Source organism: Gorilla gorilla, chromosome 4 (assembly GCF_029281585.2).
Source record: "Gorilla gorilla gorilla isolate KB3781 chromosome 4, NHGRI_mGorGor1-v2.1_pri, whole genome shotgun sequence".
In the NCBI taxonomy this organism is placed as follows: domain Eukaryota; kingdom Metazoa; phylum Chordata; class Mammalia; order Primates; family Hominidae; genus Gorilla; species Gorilla gorilla.
In genome coordinates, this window is record NC_073228.2 from 129,986,824 (window position 1) to 130,007,254 (window position 20,431).

Below are 20,431 nucleotides of genomic sequence, written 5' to 3' on the forward strand. Positions count from 1 at the left end.
GGCTTCCTGCAAGTCTGACATACAGCAGGCTGGCTTCCTGGGTTGTTTATTATAGATAAGGGCTTGGTTTTCTGGGCTGGTTGCTGCAGGCTGTGGACCAAAGTTCTGTTCTCATATATGGCCAGCCACTGTCCATTTGTATATTCAGTCTCTCAACAGCCTGTGTCATGAACTTCCTGCCCTCTGCTAAGGACTCACCTCTGTATTCATAGATGCTACTAAGTCCTGCCTTTCAGCATTTGCATATGCTTCTGGCATCGCTAACCCCTCTTCAGTCTTTATGCCTCAGCTTAAATGTCATTTCTTTATGACATTTTCCTTTCCCAGATCACCATACTTAAAGTTGGTTTGCACCACTGCTACTTAGTAAATATTAACCCTTGTTTGTTTTCTTCATCTTGTTCACAATTTTGTGATTATTTGTATCTATGTTTCTACTCTATTTCATCTGTCTGCTCTACTGGACTGCAGATTTTTGGAGACAGGATATTTGCTATTATATCTCCAGTACCTAAAGGAGTGGCTAGTATAGAGTAGGCTTTCAACAAATTTGTTGAATACTTTGTCACTTTCACTTTTTTATCTTGCCCTTGAGACCACTAAATTAGAAAGTTTTATATATGCTTGAAGTTTTACAGGAATGAAAAATATGATGAATTATTAAGTATTAGATTTTAAATTAGAAGCATTTCCGTCCTTATGTAATGCATACAGCATTATTTTCTAATTCCACCCTTAAAATACTGTGCCTCTAATAGAATTATAACTCAAACCTATGATGCATACTGACTTTATTCTCTATAATTTGTTTTATTCAATAAATTAATACAAGATTTCTAATGAATCAACAGCAAAAACAACAGCAGCAAAAAGCATTGCAAAGAAAATGCTTTAAAAACTTCATTTTGTTTCATTACATTCTGGCAAACTAACAAATGCCCAGAACACTAAAAATTGATAACCAATTTCAAGTAATTTAGTGCTATGCAGTACACATACAATGGTGAAATTATATGGAGTGTTATTTAGTGGTTTTTTGACAAGTTAGAATGTATATCCACATCTTCATGTCTCACATTCATCTTTAATACTACAGAGAGCATTAGCTACTGCTTTATATGCATACATATATATGAATGGAGAAAGGAGAGCCATTTTAATTGTTTGAAGACTGACCGGATAGGAGTAGATCTTATTTTACTCAATAATTAGAAAATAAAAAGTGGCCACTTCCCTGAATTGTACTTTCATATCAAACTCTTACTCTAAGAGATAAGGAAACAAGAGATTTTTCCTCCTTTCATACAAATATCATTTAAGATACTGTCCTTTCTTAAGTTCCAAATTTAAAAAACTGATTGGTGGACAACAGAGACATTGAAAATGAGGATACCATAGAAATGTGTTCTCATCATTTTTTTTCCAATCCAGGACCAACTGTGGACACACAGTAGGGGTTCGTATTATCCTTGCCATTATCCAGTTGACCCAAGTGACAAGAAATCAAAATGTCTTTTGTAGTCTTTCGACTACATTAGAGATGGGAGGGGTGAAAGCTGCCGCCTTTTTCTCGACACCTTTTAAAACGAGGGAATCCATTTAATGTTGTGTGCATTATTCCAAAATGGTAATTACCCTGAAAATATATGATAAACACATGCTAATGAGCTAAGCCAACAAGGGCAAAAAATCCACTTTAATAATGCAATCATAAGAGAAAGAGTTTTAAGTAGATATGAGGAAATTATCATAAATGTCAAGGCTCACAAAATACAATAAAAAGGATTGATGTGTTTTATACATGCTAAATCACTGGTGGGGATTTATTATCTACACAAGACTCCCAGCTGACAGAAAAGCAGGCTCACCACATAACAATAACTTTTGTTAAACATTACCATATAATTTTATATTTTTCTCTCTTTTTACAGTGAGCTCATAAATCAAAACTTTTCCCATCTACTAAAGGGATATCAAATCTTGTGAATGAGGTAGGAGAAGTATTTTATGACTATTTGCATGAAAAAGGAAACTATTAGAAGAGGTACTAGTTATTTTTACAAGTATCACATCTATTTCTCTCTTAGCACTAAATACCAGCACCTCTGTTATCAAGCCTATAGTGAAAACTCACAGGAAATCAGAGCTTCTCAAGACAAAATTAAGTACAGGGGAAGAAAGGGTTTAGGCTTATATTAAGAAATTTAAACAAAAATATAATTGGATACTACTTAAGCTTCCTCAAGAGGTGCTATAAAAATAATCTTGAAGAAATGTAATAGGGAATTAAACCAAGCAAGTGGAGAGAATTAATTTGGCGGGAGACCATAAGCATGCTAGAGAGTTCAACAGATTTTGGAAAGATAGAAATTTGGGAAAAGAATGTTGACGGTTGAAAAGAGAGCAAAGCAAGTTAAAAATATGCTCAGGTGTGAGCTGCAATAAGGTAGGATTCAGTCTTCTTGGCTTATCTCTAGGGACTCCAGGCTCCGAAGCAGGAGTGAGAAGGTGGGATTAAAACAGGGATGCTAATGGAATAAAACCTGGACCATCTTCCTTCCCCCTAACATATGCAGAGCAAACAGCAACTCATGATAGTAATTTGCAGTTCAAGCAAATGTATCAGAGAAATCTTTTGCAAACGGGTTTAGTAAACCTCCTGGGGAAAAAGCTGAGGCTATTGGTGTATTGACTCTGTACCACATTTTTATGAGGGGGAAAAAAAAAGAAGACGACGACAATGTCCAGAACCATAAAAGTCATAAATCTTTAGACTAGAGGACCCTACTCAGTGCCAAGTAGATTCATTGAAGACAGACTTAAATCTTATGTTTTTAGCTTAAAACTAAAATTTACTTCAGGTTTGAGAAGAATAAATGAAATCAAGATACATTGGATGTCTGGCTATACACATAAAAATAGATAACAGGCTGGTTTGGGCTCTTGAAGACGAGGTTAAGTTACAGATCATTTTGTAGGTTGATACCATAGTGCTGTACTTTACCATTGACTGGTCTTCGCCAATATTGCCCTGTAATATTCACATGTACCCAAAAAAGAACTAATCCAAGGGTAAAATTTATCCAGTCTTCAATTAACAAAGCCATTACAACAGTAAGTATCAAATATTCTGACAGAGGGACTGTGTTGAGTTCACAGTGCCAAGTCCAAAACTCTCGTTTTTAAGATGGTGTTTAAATTAAGAGCACATAGGATCCAGGCCGTGGTGGATTCCGTATGGTATAAAAAGAAGTTTTCAAGCAATAATCCAAAATTAGTTTCATGAATAAGTAACCTATTATAAAAAGGAGCTCTTAGGCAATGAATTAGAAGATGTATTGTTTTAAATGTCAGCAATTCTAAGGTAAAGAAATAAAATATCCTAAAAGTTTCCAGGGCAAGGTTTGGGGAAATAGGTTGCATACAAAAGAAAGTAAGAATTTGGATGGCATCAGACTTCTCATTTATACAAAAAAAAAATGTGTGGTACTTTTAAAGAACAGAGGAAAACTATTTTGAACTAGATTTCTAGACAAGCTATACTATCAATCAAATATGAGTGCAAATAAAGACATTTTAGGCATGTAAAGACTCATGACTTCTTGCCAAGACAGTTTAATTACTTGAGAACATATTGAAATAAGCAAAATCAGTCCAAATCAAGGAAGGGAAAAATGTGAAATCCAAGAAACGCTAGAACGAACAGAGAAGTGAAATGAATAGTATCACAGTATAATCAAAGTGGAGTAAGTACAAAAAGCCATTGGTCAAAATTATATCAAGAAACCAGTTAGCACCAAAATGGTCTTCAAAAAGAAATGTATAGAATAAATGTCGTTCCGGAGATACAACGATTAAAGGGTAGAACCTTTAAAGTGATATGGTAAATAAGACATTCATTTTCTTTCAACAAGAAGAAATGAAAGGCAATTAGAAACTCCAGGGAAATACACACATGCATACACGTACAGGGTAAAGTCTATATGACATAATTTTCAGATTCGGATGGCATGAAAGATAACTCATTTGGACCTTAATCATAGAAATTTTTTATTCAAGTTGTACAACGGTCACGATTTGAGATCCATTGGAAAATATATAATTCTAGTATATTATTCTTATATGTGAGATAAGTAGCTAAATGCTGTTTGTTGTTAACTTGTAGATCAAACTACAGAGAAAGCACAGATAATTAAGGATACAAAACAGAACATAAAGCTATCAACCTTGACAGTAAAAAATAAAAATTAAGGGATAGCTGTCAACTGCTGGAGGCAGATGTGGGAGCAGGTAAATGAAGACAAAGGTAGGGGCAAAAATCTCAACTCACTAAAAAATCAAAAGAAACTACTACAATTTATTAAAATAAGAAATAGTGCTTTTGAGTATATTATTTAAAACTACACCATTACCAGTAAAATAACTGAAAATTATAACAAGTTAGGAAGAGGAGTGAAAGGAGTATATAAAGTTTATAAATAAATACTGTTTAGTTTATTAAATACTATTTATTTTTATGATGTACCACTATAAAGGCAAAAATACCCAACTGGCAATCTGTTATTCTTATTGACAAGCTGTTGCATCATCCAACTCTTGTGCACAGTCTAACAGCTCCTTGGCCTCATCTGTGTTTCCAGCCACGCTAACTGTGACCTTTTGGGTCAGGCTTCAACTTATTTCACACAAATGGCTCCTTACCTCAAGTGCACACCACCTTCAATGCCTTCCTGCTATACCCCAAGGCTTCTCTGATGCTACTGTAGTGCTCAAAACAAGTCAGAGGTGCCCCTGTGTGTCTATGGGCAACTCTGGGTATATGGAAATCAATGATCAAATGCTTCTCCACGTTGATCTTTGGACAGGTCATTCTGAGGTATTCTACATAGTCCTCATATGATATCGCGCGATGAGCTGCAGCTGTCCACAGTGGGATGAACTCAATAATGCCCCTTTATCATAACTTTCTGTTTTGGTTTTTGTTTTTTGAAATGGAGTTTCTCTCCTGTTGCCCAGGCTGGAGTGCAATGGTGCAATATCGGCTCACTGAAACCTCTCCCTCCCGGGTTCAAGAGATTCTCCTGCCTCAGCCTCCCGAGTAGCTGGAATTACAGGCATGTGCCACCACACTCAGCTAATTTTTTTGTATTTTTAGTAGAGGCAGAGTTTCTTCCATGTTGGTCAGGCTGGTCTGGAACTCCCCACCTCAGGTGGTCCACCCGCCTCGGCCTCCCAAAGTGCTGGAATCACAGGCGTGAGCCACTGCGCCTGGCCAATAACTTTCTTCTTTATTTTTAAATTCTTAGTCCTTCCCTTCTCTGTTTGAACACTTCACAAATAAACTACCTGCCCACAGGCTCTTATCTTAAAATCTCCTCACAAGAGAAACCTAAACTAGGACATCTCTTCTGCATCCTTTAATTTTTGTTTTTTCCATGTGCCTGCATTACATTTATTTTAAAAATCTTACAAATATTTGCATTATTATAGATCATGTATTCCTCTCACAATTATATGTGCAAAGACAAGTCTTAATTTCTCTTCTGTGGTTCATTGACAATTGTTACTATGCACTAGGCACTCACGGTATGCTTAAAATGATTTCTCATGTCAAGGAGATGCTAGGTCTAGAATCACAGCAGGGAATAATGATGAACATATAAAATTCTAGTCAATGGAGTATCAAACTGGGAAATACAAAGACAAGAAATACAATTTGAAACTGACAACATTCTCACAATGATTGAGCCTGAATCCCTTTTCTTCTTTTTATAAAACAGCACAATAATGTTTACCTCTCAAGGAACTGAAATGAGTTTTTAATGATTTTCAAGTACTTCTTAAGGGCTTGAGTGCTGAGATTTTACAATGTATTACACATTTAAACTATTTACAGATCTCAAAAGACTGAAGTGAATAGGAAATGCCCTAGGCGAAGAGTCAGAAGATATAAATCCTTGATCCACCTGTGCCTCTTATTTTTGTTATAACATTAAGGCAAGGAATGCAAACCTTCCAAGCCTCAGTTTCCTCATCTGTAATGATAACGTTAGCACTGCCAAATCTCATTTGTTATCCTTAAAGCTTTATAAACCAATATGTGTAAAAGCTTTTAGGAAACTACCAAATATACTGTAAAACGAGGGCATTATTATATCCATGGAAGTATATGATTATAGTCACTGAAAGACAGAAAAGCTTCTATTAGGAGAATGTCCAAATTGGACAGTTCTTAAGCTGAGTGCCCAAGAATAATTCCTGGCCATTCTAGGGCCAACTTTGTTAAATAATTGCTCAAGGGCAGCCAGCAAGAGTACATTGCTTGCTGTCATATTCTTTTGAAAAAATATGAATCACTTACTAACACGAAAACGTCAAGAAAGTTGACCTAAGAAACAAAACTTTTGGCTCCCCTGTAAAAGTTAGGGATGTGACCACCTGACCTGTGTACTGCAATGGTCACTATTCCTAGTGTTGAATGGGCTGTTTCCCATAGAGGGAGCAGGCACCTGTCATCTGCCACAGCCCCCACAAACCCTTTACCTTGCACCTGGCCTGCCTTACTTATTTAGATTATCAGTTTGACCCCTGTAACATTTGGGTTTGAAGCTGCTTTTCTAGCGTGGGTAAATGCCCTCCCTAGTGTATGAAAAAGGAAACTGTGCAGATTGGAAGACAAGGATGTAGAGCTAAGGAGGAGAGGAGAAGGGGACTATAAGGGGTTCGGAGAGGAGAAGGGGAATATTAGGGGTTCTTAAAACATGGTCAGAAGCCCCATTTATTCCACAGGCCTTGAACCTTTTTTCAATGGGAGAATGGTCTCAGAAAGAAATTCTACCCACAAAATTACATTGCAAATTTCCCATTAGTCAAATTTTTAAAAAAATTTAAGGTATCTTTTGAATTCTACATAAAAACATAATTTTTGTGACTGACTTCAAAGCAAAAGGGAACATTGTAGCTCTGAGGACAGAGAATGCTACCTAATTTTTATGTTTGCTTAATGATAATGCTCTAGTGACTTTCAAGAGAAAGCACTTAAAAAGAATAAATTGAAGTTCACTGCATCTTATTAATTTGTTTTGCAAGGACAATGGAAACTGCTGCATTAAATTATTCATTAAATACATCTTACTTTACTCACTTTGCTTTCTTTCTATATTGCTTCTTAGGATGTTATCACTTTAATTATTAAAATATCCCCTGTGAGGTTCATAGTAATTATTAGTATCCTGGCATCATTATACAGAATGGAAATAAAAAGACCGATAAATAGAAGATAATACTGCACATCATAACATTAAAACTACAAAAGCCTAGTAGCAGTAACCAGCCAAGAAATAGTCTCAATCCAGGCATCATTTTCACCTTGTGTTGGGACATTCCACTATAAATCTGGACAGTTTTTCAGACCATGGAAAACCATACGGTAAAGCATAGTGATGACAGGGACACAGTTCAGCTGGCCTTCGGACTCTAAAACTTTACATGTATTTTCCTGCATTTCTCTTATTGACACTCTGTCTCTTCACTGGCATGTCATCTGCCCTCTCCCCAGTACTGAAACGGGAGAGTTCCCTGACCTACTGGAGGGACTTGTAACAGGATGTGGCTCACTTGCTCTGAGCTTAGTGCACTCAAACCCCTTACAGGAGCAGGAACATGCAGACAGGCAGCTGCAGGAACCAGGGCGAGTGCTTTTGGGTTCTGACCTCACACTGGCATCTAGGGAATGTGTTACAATTAACGCTCTTTTAGCAGTTGCCATCCACAGGCGGCTAAGTGTTAAACCAGCTCAGTAGAGAGTCACAGTGACAGCCTTTCACACCCTGCCCTCTTGGTACCTGGGTCCTTGCCCACTGTCCAGGAAGAATCAGGTCAAACGGACTTGATGAATGGTGAATGTGGGGATTTTATTGAGTGGTAGAGAGTGGCTCTCAGCGGGATGGATGAGAAATTGGAAAGAATATGGAGTGGGAAGATGATCTTCCCCTGGAGTTTGGCCATCCCACAGCCAATCTCCTCTCCAACCATCCCCAGGCGAACTCCTCTCCACGTTTGGATGCTCCTTCTCTTCTCTCCTTCTCTGCCATGTGGCTCTGATGCTCTTCTGCTCATCTGCTTATGGAACATTGGGTTTGGGGTTTTTATGGGTACAGGATAGGGCGCGTGGCAGGCCAAAAGGCAACATTTGGGCCTGAAAAAAGGAATGCCTGTTCCCATTTAGGGCCACGGGTTTCCAGGCTTGAGGGTGGGGCCTTTGCCAGGGAACCACTTTCTTCTACGCAGTATTTCCCTGCCTCATATCCATATCAATACCACTACTTCACAGACACACACACACACACACTCACACACCCCTGAATGGTGGTACCTTTGACAGTGGAGGACTAAAAGTGAATAGTCCCAAAGGAGTAAAAGAAGAAAACTGGCTGCATAAAAGGTGTTCTTAGGCTTGAGACTCCCATAAGTAGAAGCCAAGGAAACCTAAAAGTTTCATTCAATTGTCCTGCCAAGGACAGAAAATGAGACAAATTCATGGCAGACAATCTATCCAAGACTGGGAAGAATTCATCTGACGAAAAAGCCTTGTGCCATATATTCTGGAAATCAATGTTAAATATAAGGCAGAAGAACAATAAATCCTAGCATTCAGTGATTTTAGGATTTTCAAAACACTCCCTCTTTATAACAAACCAGCTTATTTAAATTCATTTTCACATCATAAGATCAGAGATCTCAGTTGAAACATGAAATTATATACCTTGGAAAAGAAAGCATTTAAAGGATAAATGTATTTACCCTGATGTATTTGTGCAAATGCATTTACACTGATAATAAAATGTAGTCGCATAGGAAAAGGGGAATTCTAAAATACTTGCTGGAGAGCTTTATACAAAGGTGAAGTGTTGGAGAGTCATTATTGCAAAAGAGAGCGAAGTTTATTTTTCATTTTCTACTCTTTTTCTCTGTCATTCAACTTTTAAACTCTTCTGAACATGCTTTCAAAATTTCTATTTTCATCTATTTAATTCAATTTTTTAAATTACTGCACGTATCCTATCAAAATATGATAAAGAAAAGATTAGTATGACAGATACAATTTTACTCCTTAGCAGTGGTTGCAATTTTAGTTTTTCTATGAAAGAGGCAATATCTAAATACCTTACTAATAAACACACAAAATTTATTAGCCCTGAGATATTTAGTTTGCTCTCCCTGAAAGGAGCTAATAAGCAATTAAATAATATCTATGTAGATGGAGGAAATAATCCCTTTGGGAGGAATATTGACAACGGGTAATCAAGACTCAATCCTGGGGTGAGGATAATGTTTCCAACTCAGAGGATGTGGGCACAGGAACTTGACATCAAAACAAACATTAACTCTCCATGACTCAGAGTGAACTTACCCTCCCACATGTTTTAAGCAACCAGCTCTTTCCCCTCTGCCAAAAAATAGGCATAGTCAAAACTCTTCATTCTCCCCTTCTTTACTGAAATATTTTGATATTTTTTAAATGCTGATGCTCCCTTAAAGGGGAGCTTTTAAAAATAATTATTACTCACATTTAATACTTCTCAGTCCGGAAAAGTGCAAAGGGGAAAGGCTGCAGGAAAATGTAGCTCAGAGTTTCAGTGATAGTCACATCTTTTCTTAATTTACCTTTAGGTCACAAAAGCCTTGAGAACAGGAACAATGTATTTTCCATTCATGTAAAATCCCTTGGGTAATAGCACAACGTCTTCCTTTCAATGAATGCATTCCTACGGTTTAGGAATTTTCTCAGAATCTTAAAAAACGCTTTCTTTCGCTATGACTACAATCATTCCTTCTCCTTAACACTGAGAGAAAAATATAATTTTAAAGCTTCTTTTACGTGGATTTTTAGGAGAATACATAGGTTAAGCAAAGCAGAAACAATAGGTAAAATACTATGTAGAATAATTCAGTCTCTTTTGTCATTCTCAATAGAATTTTAGACTTTTTATTCTTTCTAAAAAGAAAAAAAGATCATTTCAAATTATGCATCTTGTATGTGTGTAATAAAGATCTATGAACTCAAAAAGAGCATGCCTCATAATTGCTAGCAGAATTCTTTCATGGATCTGAAATTTGAGTTGATGCTGCTGGACTCAGAGTCTGCTCCTGGGAGGTCTGTATATATTCATAAAGGATTAAAATATTCTCAAATAGAACAAGCTGAATAAACATTCACATTTTCAAAAATGTAGGTATGAAGAGTATATTAGAATACTTGAATTATAAATTCAACACTGTGCATTATTTTGACATCATTAGCAGAAACCATTACAACATCTAGTCCATAATACAGCTAATATATTTGGTAACCAAGATCTAGAATTTTCAGTAAGAAAAAACCCAGTGTATTTTTTCCTTCTGCCCATTTTTTATTTGAAACCTTTGAAAATAAGGATTGAAAATAACTTTATTCATGCAAACTCTAAAATAATTTTCATCTTATTTGAGTTTCTCATTTTTATTTAATGAAATGAGCAGGGTATATAATCCCAAAAAAATTTTAGTTCTAAATTATCTGATATATTACTCTATAGCAAACTTAAGATTTTCAAATGAAAAAGAAAGCAATCCACAAAGATTTTATATGAGAAAAAATATGCTGAATGCAAATAAGGTATCGAAGGACATCTGTCACAGGAGATAGCGATAAAGAACTTAGAAACACACAAGGACTTTGCCAGTAAGTACAGACAACGCAGCCCCCAGCATGGCACTCGTTCTTTTAGCATCACTCCTCAAGCTAGCAAGCAGCTCTTTCAGGTCATAAAATCCTTGAGAGCAAGAACAATGTCTTTTCCATGTCATGCAAAATCACTTGTGTGATAACATCAGCCTCTAAAATTATTACTGTTTTTGTTAATAACTTACCTTAGTTAAATTATCTCATTAAACTTTCACAAAAATTCTGTAAATTATCACTTAAACGCACTTTACACAGGAGGAAATACTCCAAGAGGTTAAATAATTTGTCCAAGATGACACATCTCCAGTAAGTATCAGGGTGGGAATTGAAACCAAGATATTCTGAGTCCCAAGCCCCACTTGTTTGAAATGATTAGATTTTGTTCATTATTGTTACACTGTGGAAAAAAATAAGCAATTTTTTTATTGTTTGGAAACTTTACAAGTCACAGAAAGGACCTGCATTTCCCAGGAAGGCTTAACTATTTTTGTCCTCATGAGACTCTATCCTCTGAATTCCCACAGCTCGTATCACTTGGCATCTAATAAGCCCTGCCTTGACCCCCTCAGTTACTTTATCATATGACACGATGTGGTTTCTCTCTAGCTTCTGTGAGTGCCTTAAAAGCAGAATCCCTCATTTTTGTTCCCGATTCTTCACAGTAGTCGGTAAAGGGCTTGATATTAATACATTAGCTGACTCCAATGTGGGTGTTCAAGAAATTGTTGATTTCTTGGTCATTTAAAAAAATGTTTCTGTGGTCACTATATTATATCTCATAATCATAATTATAATAAAACAAAATTGATTTATTCAATTAGAAAGAGGTTTACTTGAATTATGACAAGAAAAGTACTTTTCTATAGTAATTCTCCATCTGAAATTATAAAGTTTGAATTAGGCCTAAGGGTCTATATGGGAGTCCTCTAGGAATATTTTTATTTGCCATTCCTAAATAAATTCAAGAAAAAAAACATCCTGCTAGCAAATTTCTTAACCAGTGGCCTTTCGCTACTTCTCTTCTTTAGTGTTTAATTTCTAATATCTACTACCCCAATTCCAGGGTCAAGCCTGTGTCCCACTTCAGAGACTCTCAACTCCCCACCAACACAAATGTTATTGACAAAGTTCGTAGTATCCCTTCCCAATGGCATAAGTATTGTTTATTTATTATTTTGATAAGTTTTGGGGGAACAGGTGGTGTTTGGTTACATGAGTAAGTTCTTTAGTGGTGATTTCTGAGAGTTTGGTGCTCCCATCACACAAGCAGTGTACACTGTACCCAGTGTGTAGTCTTTTATCTCTCACTGCCCCCCCGACTCTTTCCCCATGAGTCCCCAGTGTCCGTTGTATCATTCTTATGCATTTGCATCCTCATAGCTTAGCTCCCACTTGTGAATGAGAACGCAGAATGTTTGTTTTTCCATTCCTGAGTTACTTCACTTAGAATAATGGTCTCCAATTTCATCCAGGTTGCTGTGAATGCCATTATTTTGTTTCTTTTTATGGCTGAGTAGTACTGCATGGTATGTGTGTGTGTGTGTGTACATATATATATATCTCACATTTTCTTCATCCACTCATTGATTGATGGGCATTTGTACTGGTTTCATATTTTTCCAATTGCAAATTGTGCTGCTATAAACATGCGTGTCAAAGTATCTTTTTCATATAATGATTTATTTTCCTCTGGGTAGATACCTAGGAGTGGGATTGCTGGATCAAATGGTAGATCTACTATTAGTTCTTTAAGGAATCTCCACACTGTTTTCCATAGCGGCCATACTAGTTTACATTCCCACCAACACTGTAAAAGCATTCCCTTTTCACCACATCCACATCAACACCTATTTTTTTTTTAATTTTTTATTACAGCCACTCTTGCAGGAGTAAGGTAGTATTGCATTGTGGTTTTAATTTGCATTTCCTTGATCATTAGTGACATTGAGCATTTTTTTCATGTTTGCCCAATAGCATGTGTGCTTCAATAGAGTGCTTCTGAAAACTGAAAGACTAATAAAGATAAAGCCTTTATTATTTAAGGTACACCCTAAGCTGCTGAATAAAGGACCCCTAAAATACAGTGGTTGAAATAAGATGAATGCTGTCTCCTTTCATATAACAGTCTACATGTGAGCGGTCCTTGGTAAGAGTGGGGTTACGCCATCTCCACAAGTGGCTTCCACAGTTGCTCCCCTTGCCATTCCCCAGTTAGTTGAAAGGAGGAAAAAAACCAAGAGTAAGTCACTTCATCTTTACGGCTGTCACCCCAAAGTTACACTTTTTCTATTGGCAATTTTTGGCCCAAACTTAGTTATGTCACCATATCTAGGTATAAGTGAGGCTCATAAATGTCATCTTTCCCTGGGCAGGCATGTGCATAACTAAAAATATGGGTTGTATTTCTAAAGAAAGAGGGAAGAATGGAACTCAAGGGACAATAAGTGATCTCTGCCACAGAGACTGAAAAGATTACATCATAGATTTAAGATTAAATTGTAATAATTGGGATGAAAAAAGGAATAGAAGAGTATCTTAAGGATGTCTTGCCTGGTTTTTCTCTGAAGCACCAATGTGGATAACCTGTTCATAAAGCTTTTCTTTCCTCACAAAATGGAGAATGAGCTATAGTAAAGCAAGAATTCTAAGTGCAGAGGGTTAAAGGAGAGTCAAGAAATGAAGGGCTACTGTGAGAATTATAGCTTGCCTGCTCAGAGAGCTCAGGGCTGTCACCTAGAGGAGCCGAAAGCCACATCTTCGGACCTCCTTTCAGGGTATGAGTATGTGTCTGTATGGTTGGCAAGACATGAGAAGGATCAGAGAATTCAGGCCCTGTGAGTGCTAAAATGGGTCTCCTTGGGCATACATCTCGCCTTCACTAAGTTTCTGTTACATGAAGCAGGTAAGTTACTTAAGAATTTGTGGCCCAGTGCGGTGGCTCACGCCTGTAATCCCAGCGCTTTGGGAGGCCAAGGTGGGCAGATCACCTGAGGTCGGGAGTTCAAGACCAGCCTGACCAACATGGAGAAACCCCGTCTCTACTTAGGAAAGAACAAAAAAATTAAAAAAAAAATTAGCCAGGAGTGGTGGCACACGCCCGTACTCAGGAGGCTGACGCAGGAAATAGCTTGAACCTGGAAGGCAGAGGTTGCAATGAGCTGAGATTGTGCCATTGCACTCCAGCCTGGGCAACAAGAGCGAAACTCTGTCTCAAAAAAAAAAAAAAGAAAATTTGCTCACTATGCTTTAGAAAACTGGCTGGAATCTATTCTGACCCAGGATAGCCCTAACTGAATCTTCCCTAAATCCGGTGTACACACCCACATACACACACTTCCTATAAAAACAACCAGCAATGTAAAGTGAAAATACAAAGGAAGCACAACCTGAAAACTGACAGTGCTGGGTCAGGAAAAGTGTGAAGAACAGCACCGACTGCTGACAAAAAGATGTCAGTCATCACCTGCATGGCTCTTCACCAAGACCTGTATTACTATTCACCAAGCTCTTTGCCAGCAGATAAAGGTGGAAACAAATTCACTGGAGAACCCATATCATTGTTTTCTGAGACAAGTTGTTTGACCTCTTCAATTTCTTTCATTCTGAACAGAAAAGTACCTTCACAGCTGCCACACGTTTTAAGTTCAACTATAATGAATTCAAGTCTAATGAATTGTTTGTAGATTCCTAAGAAGGCAAGTTTGTTGGCAGAAGTTACATTTTTCTTTTCTGTAAATAATTCTGCCCAAAAGTCAATAAAAATGGTAGCTCTAAAAAGTGAAACATGAATTTTTACACCCTTAACTGCACCCTACAGGTAACTCTGTCCTCTCAGTAAAATTTTGGCATTTTTCTTTTATCTTCACCCTCTCTATCTTTTCCTCCCTCAATAAACAGACTAGTGAGCAAAATACTGTCTCTTATCTTTTAACATAAATCATTCAATATCATATTTATAAAAATCTAAAAAAAAAATTAGGCACTCACCCATACTACATAATGCCTCTTGGGTTATCGGTTTCTGACATTTTTCAAACATTTTGGTAATAAGTTGTAGGAGTTAACATCACTCCATGATGATGAGAGTTCATACCACTACTGTCATTTCAACAATCAATGTATAATAGATACTGCATCAATTGTATAGCACATTATCAGATTCCTAGTTTGAATGAAAACATCTGCTCAATTCCAATTTCTTGGTACATTGTCTTAATCCTGCTACTTGATTTTAAGAAGAAAATTCTAGGAAATATCCTGAGTGCTTTTATCCTAACATTCAAGATAGCTTTCTTCATTCACTGGCTAAGCTCATGGATCACGTGTGTGACATGCAGGCAGGTATGAATGCATTGAAAAGACCTACGCAATCAAAAGCACCACATGTCTGAATTGCTAATGCACGCATTTCACAAAATTGGAGACTGGAATTTATTCTGTTGGCTCCAAAGTCCATGACGGTCTAGATTTTTCTAAGAGAAAGCATGTAGCTTAAATCACCCTTTACACAGAGCAAATTCAATGGATGGTCCTCAACACTATATGCAAATAAATATAGGAATAAAGTATTACTTTTAACAGTGCATTTAGCTCTGAGAACATTCTGTTTGCTAATAATAGTATAAGATCTTAAAGGTCAGTAATATCACCAATGTATTTTATATACAATATATAAAACTCATTTTTGACAAATATTTATTGAGTATCTACTATGTGCCAGGTTTTAAACAATAGTAAAGTAGAAGGCATATGTCCTCACAAACTCACATGCTATAACTAAACATTTGGTAAAACACCATAAGGGTAGAGAACTAGTGGCTTTCAGAGTGAAAAAAGGGAAATATTTTAAATGTTGAGGACCTTAGTTTGAATCCTTCACTCAGGTCACAAAATACTATATGATTTATTCCCCATTTGGCTACCAGAATACACTTCCACAGAGAAATGAAAAATTTTCCTCTGGGGAAACTTACTTAAGACCTAAATATACTTACGTTGAGAATTTCCTAAAGAAATGCACCACAGTCAACGAATTCTACCAAGAACATTTTATGACACCTTTCTCTTAAATATAGGGTAATAGCCACGGAACACCAAACATTTGATGAAAGCATATATTAGGAAAGGCAGAGGTCAAAATGAATAACCAAAAACAATGACAACTTTAAGGAAATAGAGACTGTACAATACAAAAAACACTCATTTTTAAAATTATTAATATATTCAGTATAAAAATATTTTGTATCTATGAAACAAGAACAGGATGTTATTCTAAAAGATCTTTCAGAGATCAAGCATTTTAGATATTAAAAATATAGAAACACAGAATTATAAAAATTAATCAGAAAGATGGAAGATAAAGTTTAAAGAAGTCTCCCAGACAGTAGGGAAAAAATATAGAGAGAGTGAGAAAAGGTAATATTACAGGATCAGTCTAAGAAGCCCAACAAATAAATAAAAATTCAAGAAATAAAAATTCAAGCCCAAATAAAAATTCAAGAAAGAGAAAACAGGCAAGAAATCAAAGAAATGATTTTTTTAAAATTCTGAAGTTAAAGAGCATAAATTTCCAGATTGAAATTGTTCATTACTTGTTCAAATAAATTATTTAAAATAGATGTGCACCAGGGCATTTCATTGTGAAATTTCAGAGCACTACCTAAAATAGAAGATCCTATCAGCTTCCTGAAAGAATTTCATTCAAATAAAAGAATAATAACTGGTTATCTCATAGCCACAGTGGAAGCTAGAATAGGACAGGGTTGAGAAAGTACATGATTACCTTTTATTTAAAAAGAAAAAAAGTGTTATTAGAACAGAGCCATGCTAATTTGTTTACATATTTATATAGCTGCTTTGATGCTACAAAGCTTAGTTCAGTAGTTAAGCAGAGCTGCATAGTGCACAAAGACTTAACTATTTACCATTCCACTTCTTACAGAAACAATTTATTAACACCTAAAATAGAGCAAAGCCTTTAACATTCTAAGGGAAAATTATCTTCAACATAAAATCTCATACCCTACCAAAGTTATGGTAGGCAGATAGAATGAATAAAACAATATTCAGACTTCTGAGTTCTCCAAAGTTTATTTTCTGCACTCCCCTCTTACTGAAACCACAGGAACATGGGAAGCATCAAAGTGAGGGAGTAAAACAAGAAAGAGGAGGGCATGGATCAAGGACCCAGGGGCTTCAAACAAGAGAGATGTAAAAGGAACTCCCAATATGCTATGATACCAGTCCAAGACCATCACACACAAGACCTAGAGAGCAACCAGGTCAGATTAAAACAAGCCAGAGACCTCTGGGAGAGGTTTCTTCAAAGACGATCAATTGAAAAAACACTAATATATTTGAACACATAAAAATGAAACTTACACAAAAAGGATCGTTTGAGGTTTATTCATAGATATGTTTTCGGAAATCTAGGTAAACAATATCCATAAAGGACAATTATTAATTCTAGGGAAAAATTTGTGTAAAAAAAGAATTACCATAGTCTACTCTATGAATCAGTGACAAACAGCATTTACAGTATTATAATAATGTCAAACTTAATATTGGCTTAAATGAAATTATAATAAAAAACACAGTGAAGAGACTCAGGGGCCAGAATTATGGGGTAGTACATAGAAGTAGGCTGAAAGCAAGTGGCATCCTCATCTTCCATATGAAGGATTTAATAGACAATATAAATTTTGAAGTATATGCATGTTACTTAGCTCTATATTCATGGTTTGGCAGTGATTGCCTCTGTCTGTGTGAGAGCAAATGGCCTGGCAGGAAATGGCAGGAGAGACTCTTGAGAAGTGTATAACATTGATAAAAATAAAACCAACAAAAATATAACTAGAATTACAAAAGACCCCTGCAGAAAGTCTCTTGATAAGATCTATCAGACTACCCTATTAAGAAAAAAGTGGAGGAGAAGTGCATTTTGTCCCTAGTGAAAGGAGAGGACTGTGAGCCTTGGGGTTACAGTATCAGAAATGAAATTATTTCCAGGGTTGAAGAACCTTACCTAGGACAAGACCAAAGCAAAAAAAATTAAACTAGATTGAGACTGATTTTGCCTCCTTCTAAGGTTCTCTTTCTGTGCCCCCTTGCTTCTCAAGTTCTCCCAACTGGCATAAAGTGACTTCAAGTCCCTTTGGCTACCTACAACCTCCCCCCGCATCTCCTACACCACTAATGCACATCTCATTTAGGCAAGTTTTCTCTAGGAAATGGCACAAATTATCAAATTATTTCTCCTCCTTTCTCCCCAAGTAAACTCCAATGCTCTGATAAGCTAACCCATAGTTAGAGCTTTAAACAAAAGTAAGCAAATTAGAATGGCAAGATAACACCAACAATAATAGTGATAGTTGAGTCAACATTTTTGCAAAAAGAATTTGCAATGCAAATTGGATACAGGAAGGAAATTTGCTTCAGGCTTGGATAGTAGGATTAGATGAGTGAAGTCAATGAATTAAAGCACAAATGTATGAGGCACTAGGACCATGGGGAAGGTCTTAGAACTATGGAGATGTTAAACATTCTTTTGACTTCAAAAGTGAGGTAAGCCATGAACGTAGTGAGTAAATCAAGAACAGTTGTGTACATGGCATTTCCAATTGCCCAGGTCATAGCATCATCACTAAATGCTAGTATATCCTGAGAAAAACAAGGTGCAACAAATAAAACTGAACAAATAGCAATTAGAGACAAAGCCAGAAGTGAACTACCTTGGGGCAGATATCTTACAAGTTCTGTGAAGGATATCAGAACTGGTTTTCTTATAAGCAAAGGATAATGTTCTGCTAAAAAGTAGTTAAAATGTGTATAAAAGAACTAATCTGAGCATGTATCATTGAGAACTTCTGGTTATGGTACACACCTGTTCTTTGTGTCCCTGACTTTGGTCAATACAAATGCAGACAATTCATCCATGCTGTGTCATGTCTTCTACCTGCTGTTAGAGTTGCCTGTAAGAAATATCTTAAAATTGCAGATGTCTTTCTTCTGGTAGCTTGTGTGAGTTGGCCTGGGGCCTGAGCTAGGGACACAGCTGGCCACTTAATCGACTCTTTCTCTCCCTTCCTAATAACCAGAAGGGTCAGGCCCACCCAGAAAAAAAAAGAGGAGAAAATCAGTTAAAAGCCACCATTTATTGAATACTTTGGTTAGTGTGCTATGCATTTTAAATTCATTACCCTTGATCCTCATGCCAGCTCCTAAAGGTAAGACTTTTATGCCTATTTTGGGGAAGAGGAATCTGAGTTTCAGGCAAATTACTTAGTTTGTTAAGGTCACCCATCCAGTAAGCACCGGAGCTAGTATTCTGACTGACAAATCCCGGGCTTTCTGTTGGAGATGAGTGTAAGATAAGTGAGCCTTCCTCAAACTCTTCAAATCAACCACATGGGCTTGTTCCCCCTCACTTCCCGCCACCCCAGCTCCACCCAGTGAATCCAGACTTGAACATCGTCAAGATATTAAAAAGTAACGGTCAGTGGGAAGTCAGGAGCCTAGAACCTTGTGATGAATTGTCGAAAATTGCATACGAAACTTCATGTTGAGATGGGAGAGTTCCCTGACCCCCTCTCAGGACTTGCGACAGGAGTGTGGCCTGTTTGCTGCATGCTCAAATCCCTTATGAGATGGGGAACACACAGATGGGCAGGTGCAGGAGCCAAGGCAAGTGCTTTTGGGCTCCAGCCCCACAGTAGCAGCTCGGAGTATGTTATGATTAATGTTCTTCTAGCAGTTGCCATCCACAGACAGCTAAGTGTTAAACCAGCTCAGTAGAGCGTCAGGGTGACAGTCTTTCTACCCTGCCCTCTTGGTACCTGGGCCCTTATCCAGCATCCAGGAAGAATCGCGTCACACGGACTGGAAGGATGGTAAACGTGGGGATTTTACTGAGTGATGGAGGTTGTTCTCAGCAGGATGGATGCAGAGCTAGAAAGGGGATCAAGTGAGAAGATGATCTTTCCCTGGAGTCCGGCCATCCTGCAGCCAATCTCCTCTCCACCCATCCCAAGCTGAACTCCTGTCTTCTCTCCTTCTCTGCCACACTGCCCTACTACTCTGCCACTCTTCTACTCATGGAGCCTGTGGTTTGGGGTTTATATGTGTGCGGGATATGGGGCATGGCAGGCCAGACTGGTCTTGGAAAAGGCAACATTGGGGAGCAAAAATAGGAATGCCTGTTCCCATTTACAGCCATGAGTTTCCAGGCTTGAGAGTGGTGCCTTTGCCAGGGAACCACCCTCTTCTACCCAGTATTTCCCTGCCTTCTGTTCATATCAATCTGAGTGGCAGACACAGACCATTCCCTAATAGAATATTTGATGGATCCAGAGAATGGTTACTCCATTTTCTGGTAGAACCACACAGAGGTGGCTGGATCTCAAACAGAGTAGCTCTCTGTAAGGAGGCTAGACACTGAGCAGCCAAGCCCCAGGCTCAACAAACATTCCCAGGCTGAAGACAGGCACAGAAGCAACAGAGCCATGAGGGCTTAGACACGGTGACTTGGTATCAGTGTGGGTCAAAGGTCATATGGCACACCCTGAAGGATGTACTGCAGTCATTTGCCAGGTAGAAACATATGCCTGATAATTATTAAATATCTCTAAAGTTTAGATATGTGTTTAGGTACAATTTTATCCAAAAAAAATAATACTTTAGTTATTAACACCATAATTCATTTGTCAG

At 37.3% G+C, this 20,431-nt stretch overlaps 1 long non-coding RNA gene across 4 annotated transcripts in view; it reads right to left on the minus strand.

The window, feature by feature from the left end:
* Positions 1-20,431, minus strand: part of LOC129533505 (uncharacterized) — a 281,213-nt gene that overhangs the window by 108,694 nt on the left and 152,088 nt on the right. The gene's annotated exons all lie outside the window — the stretch shown is intronic.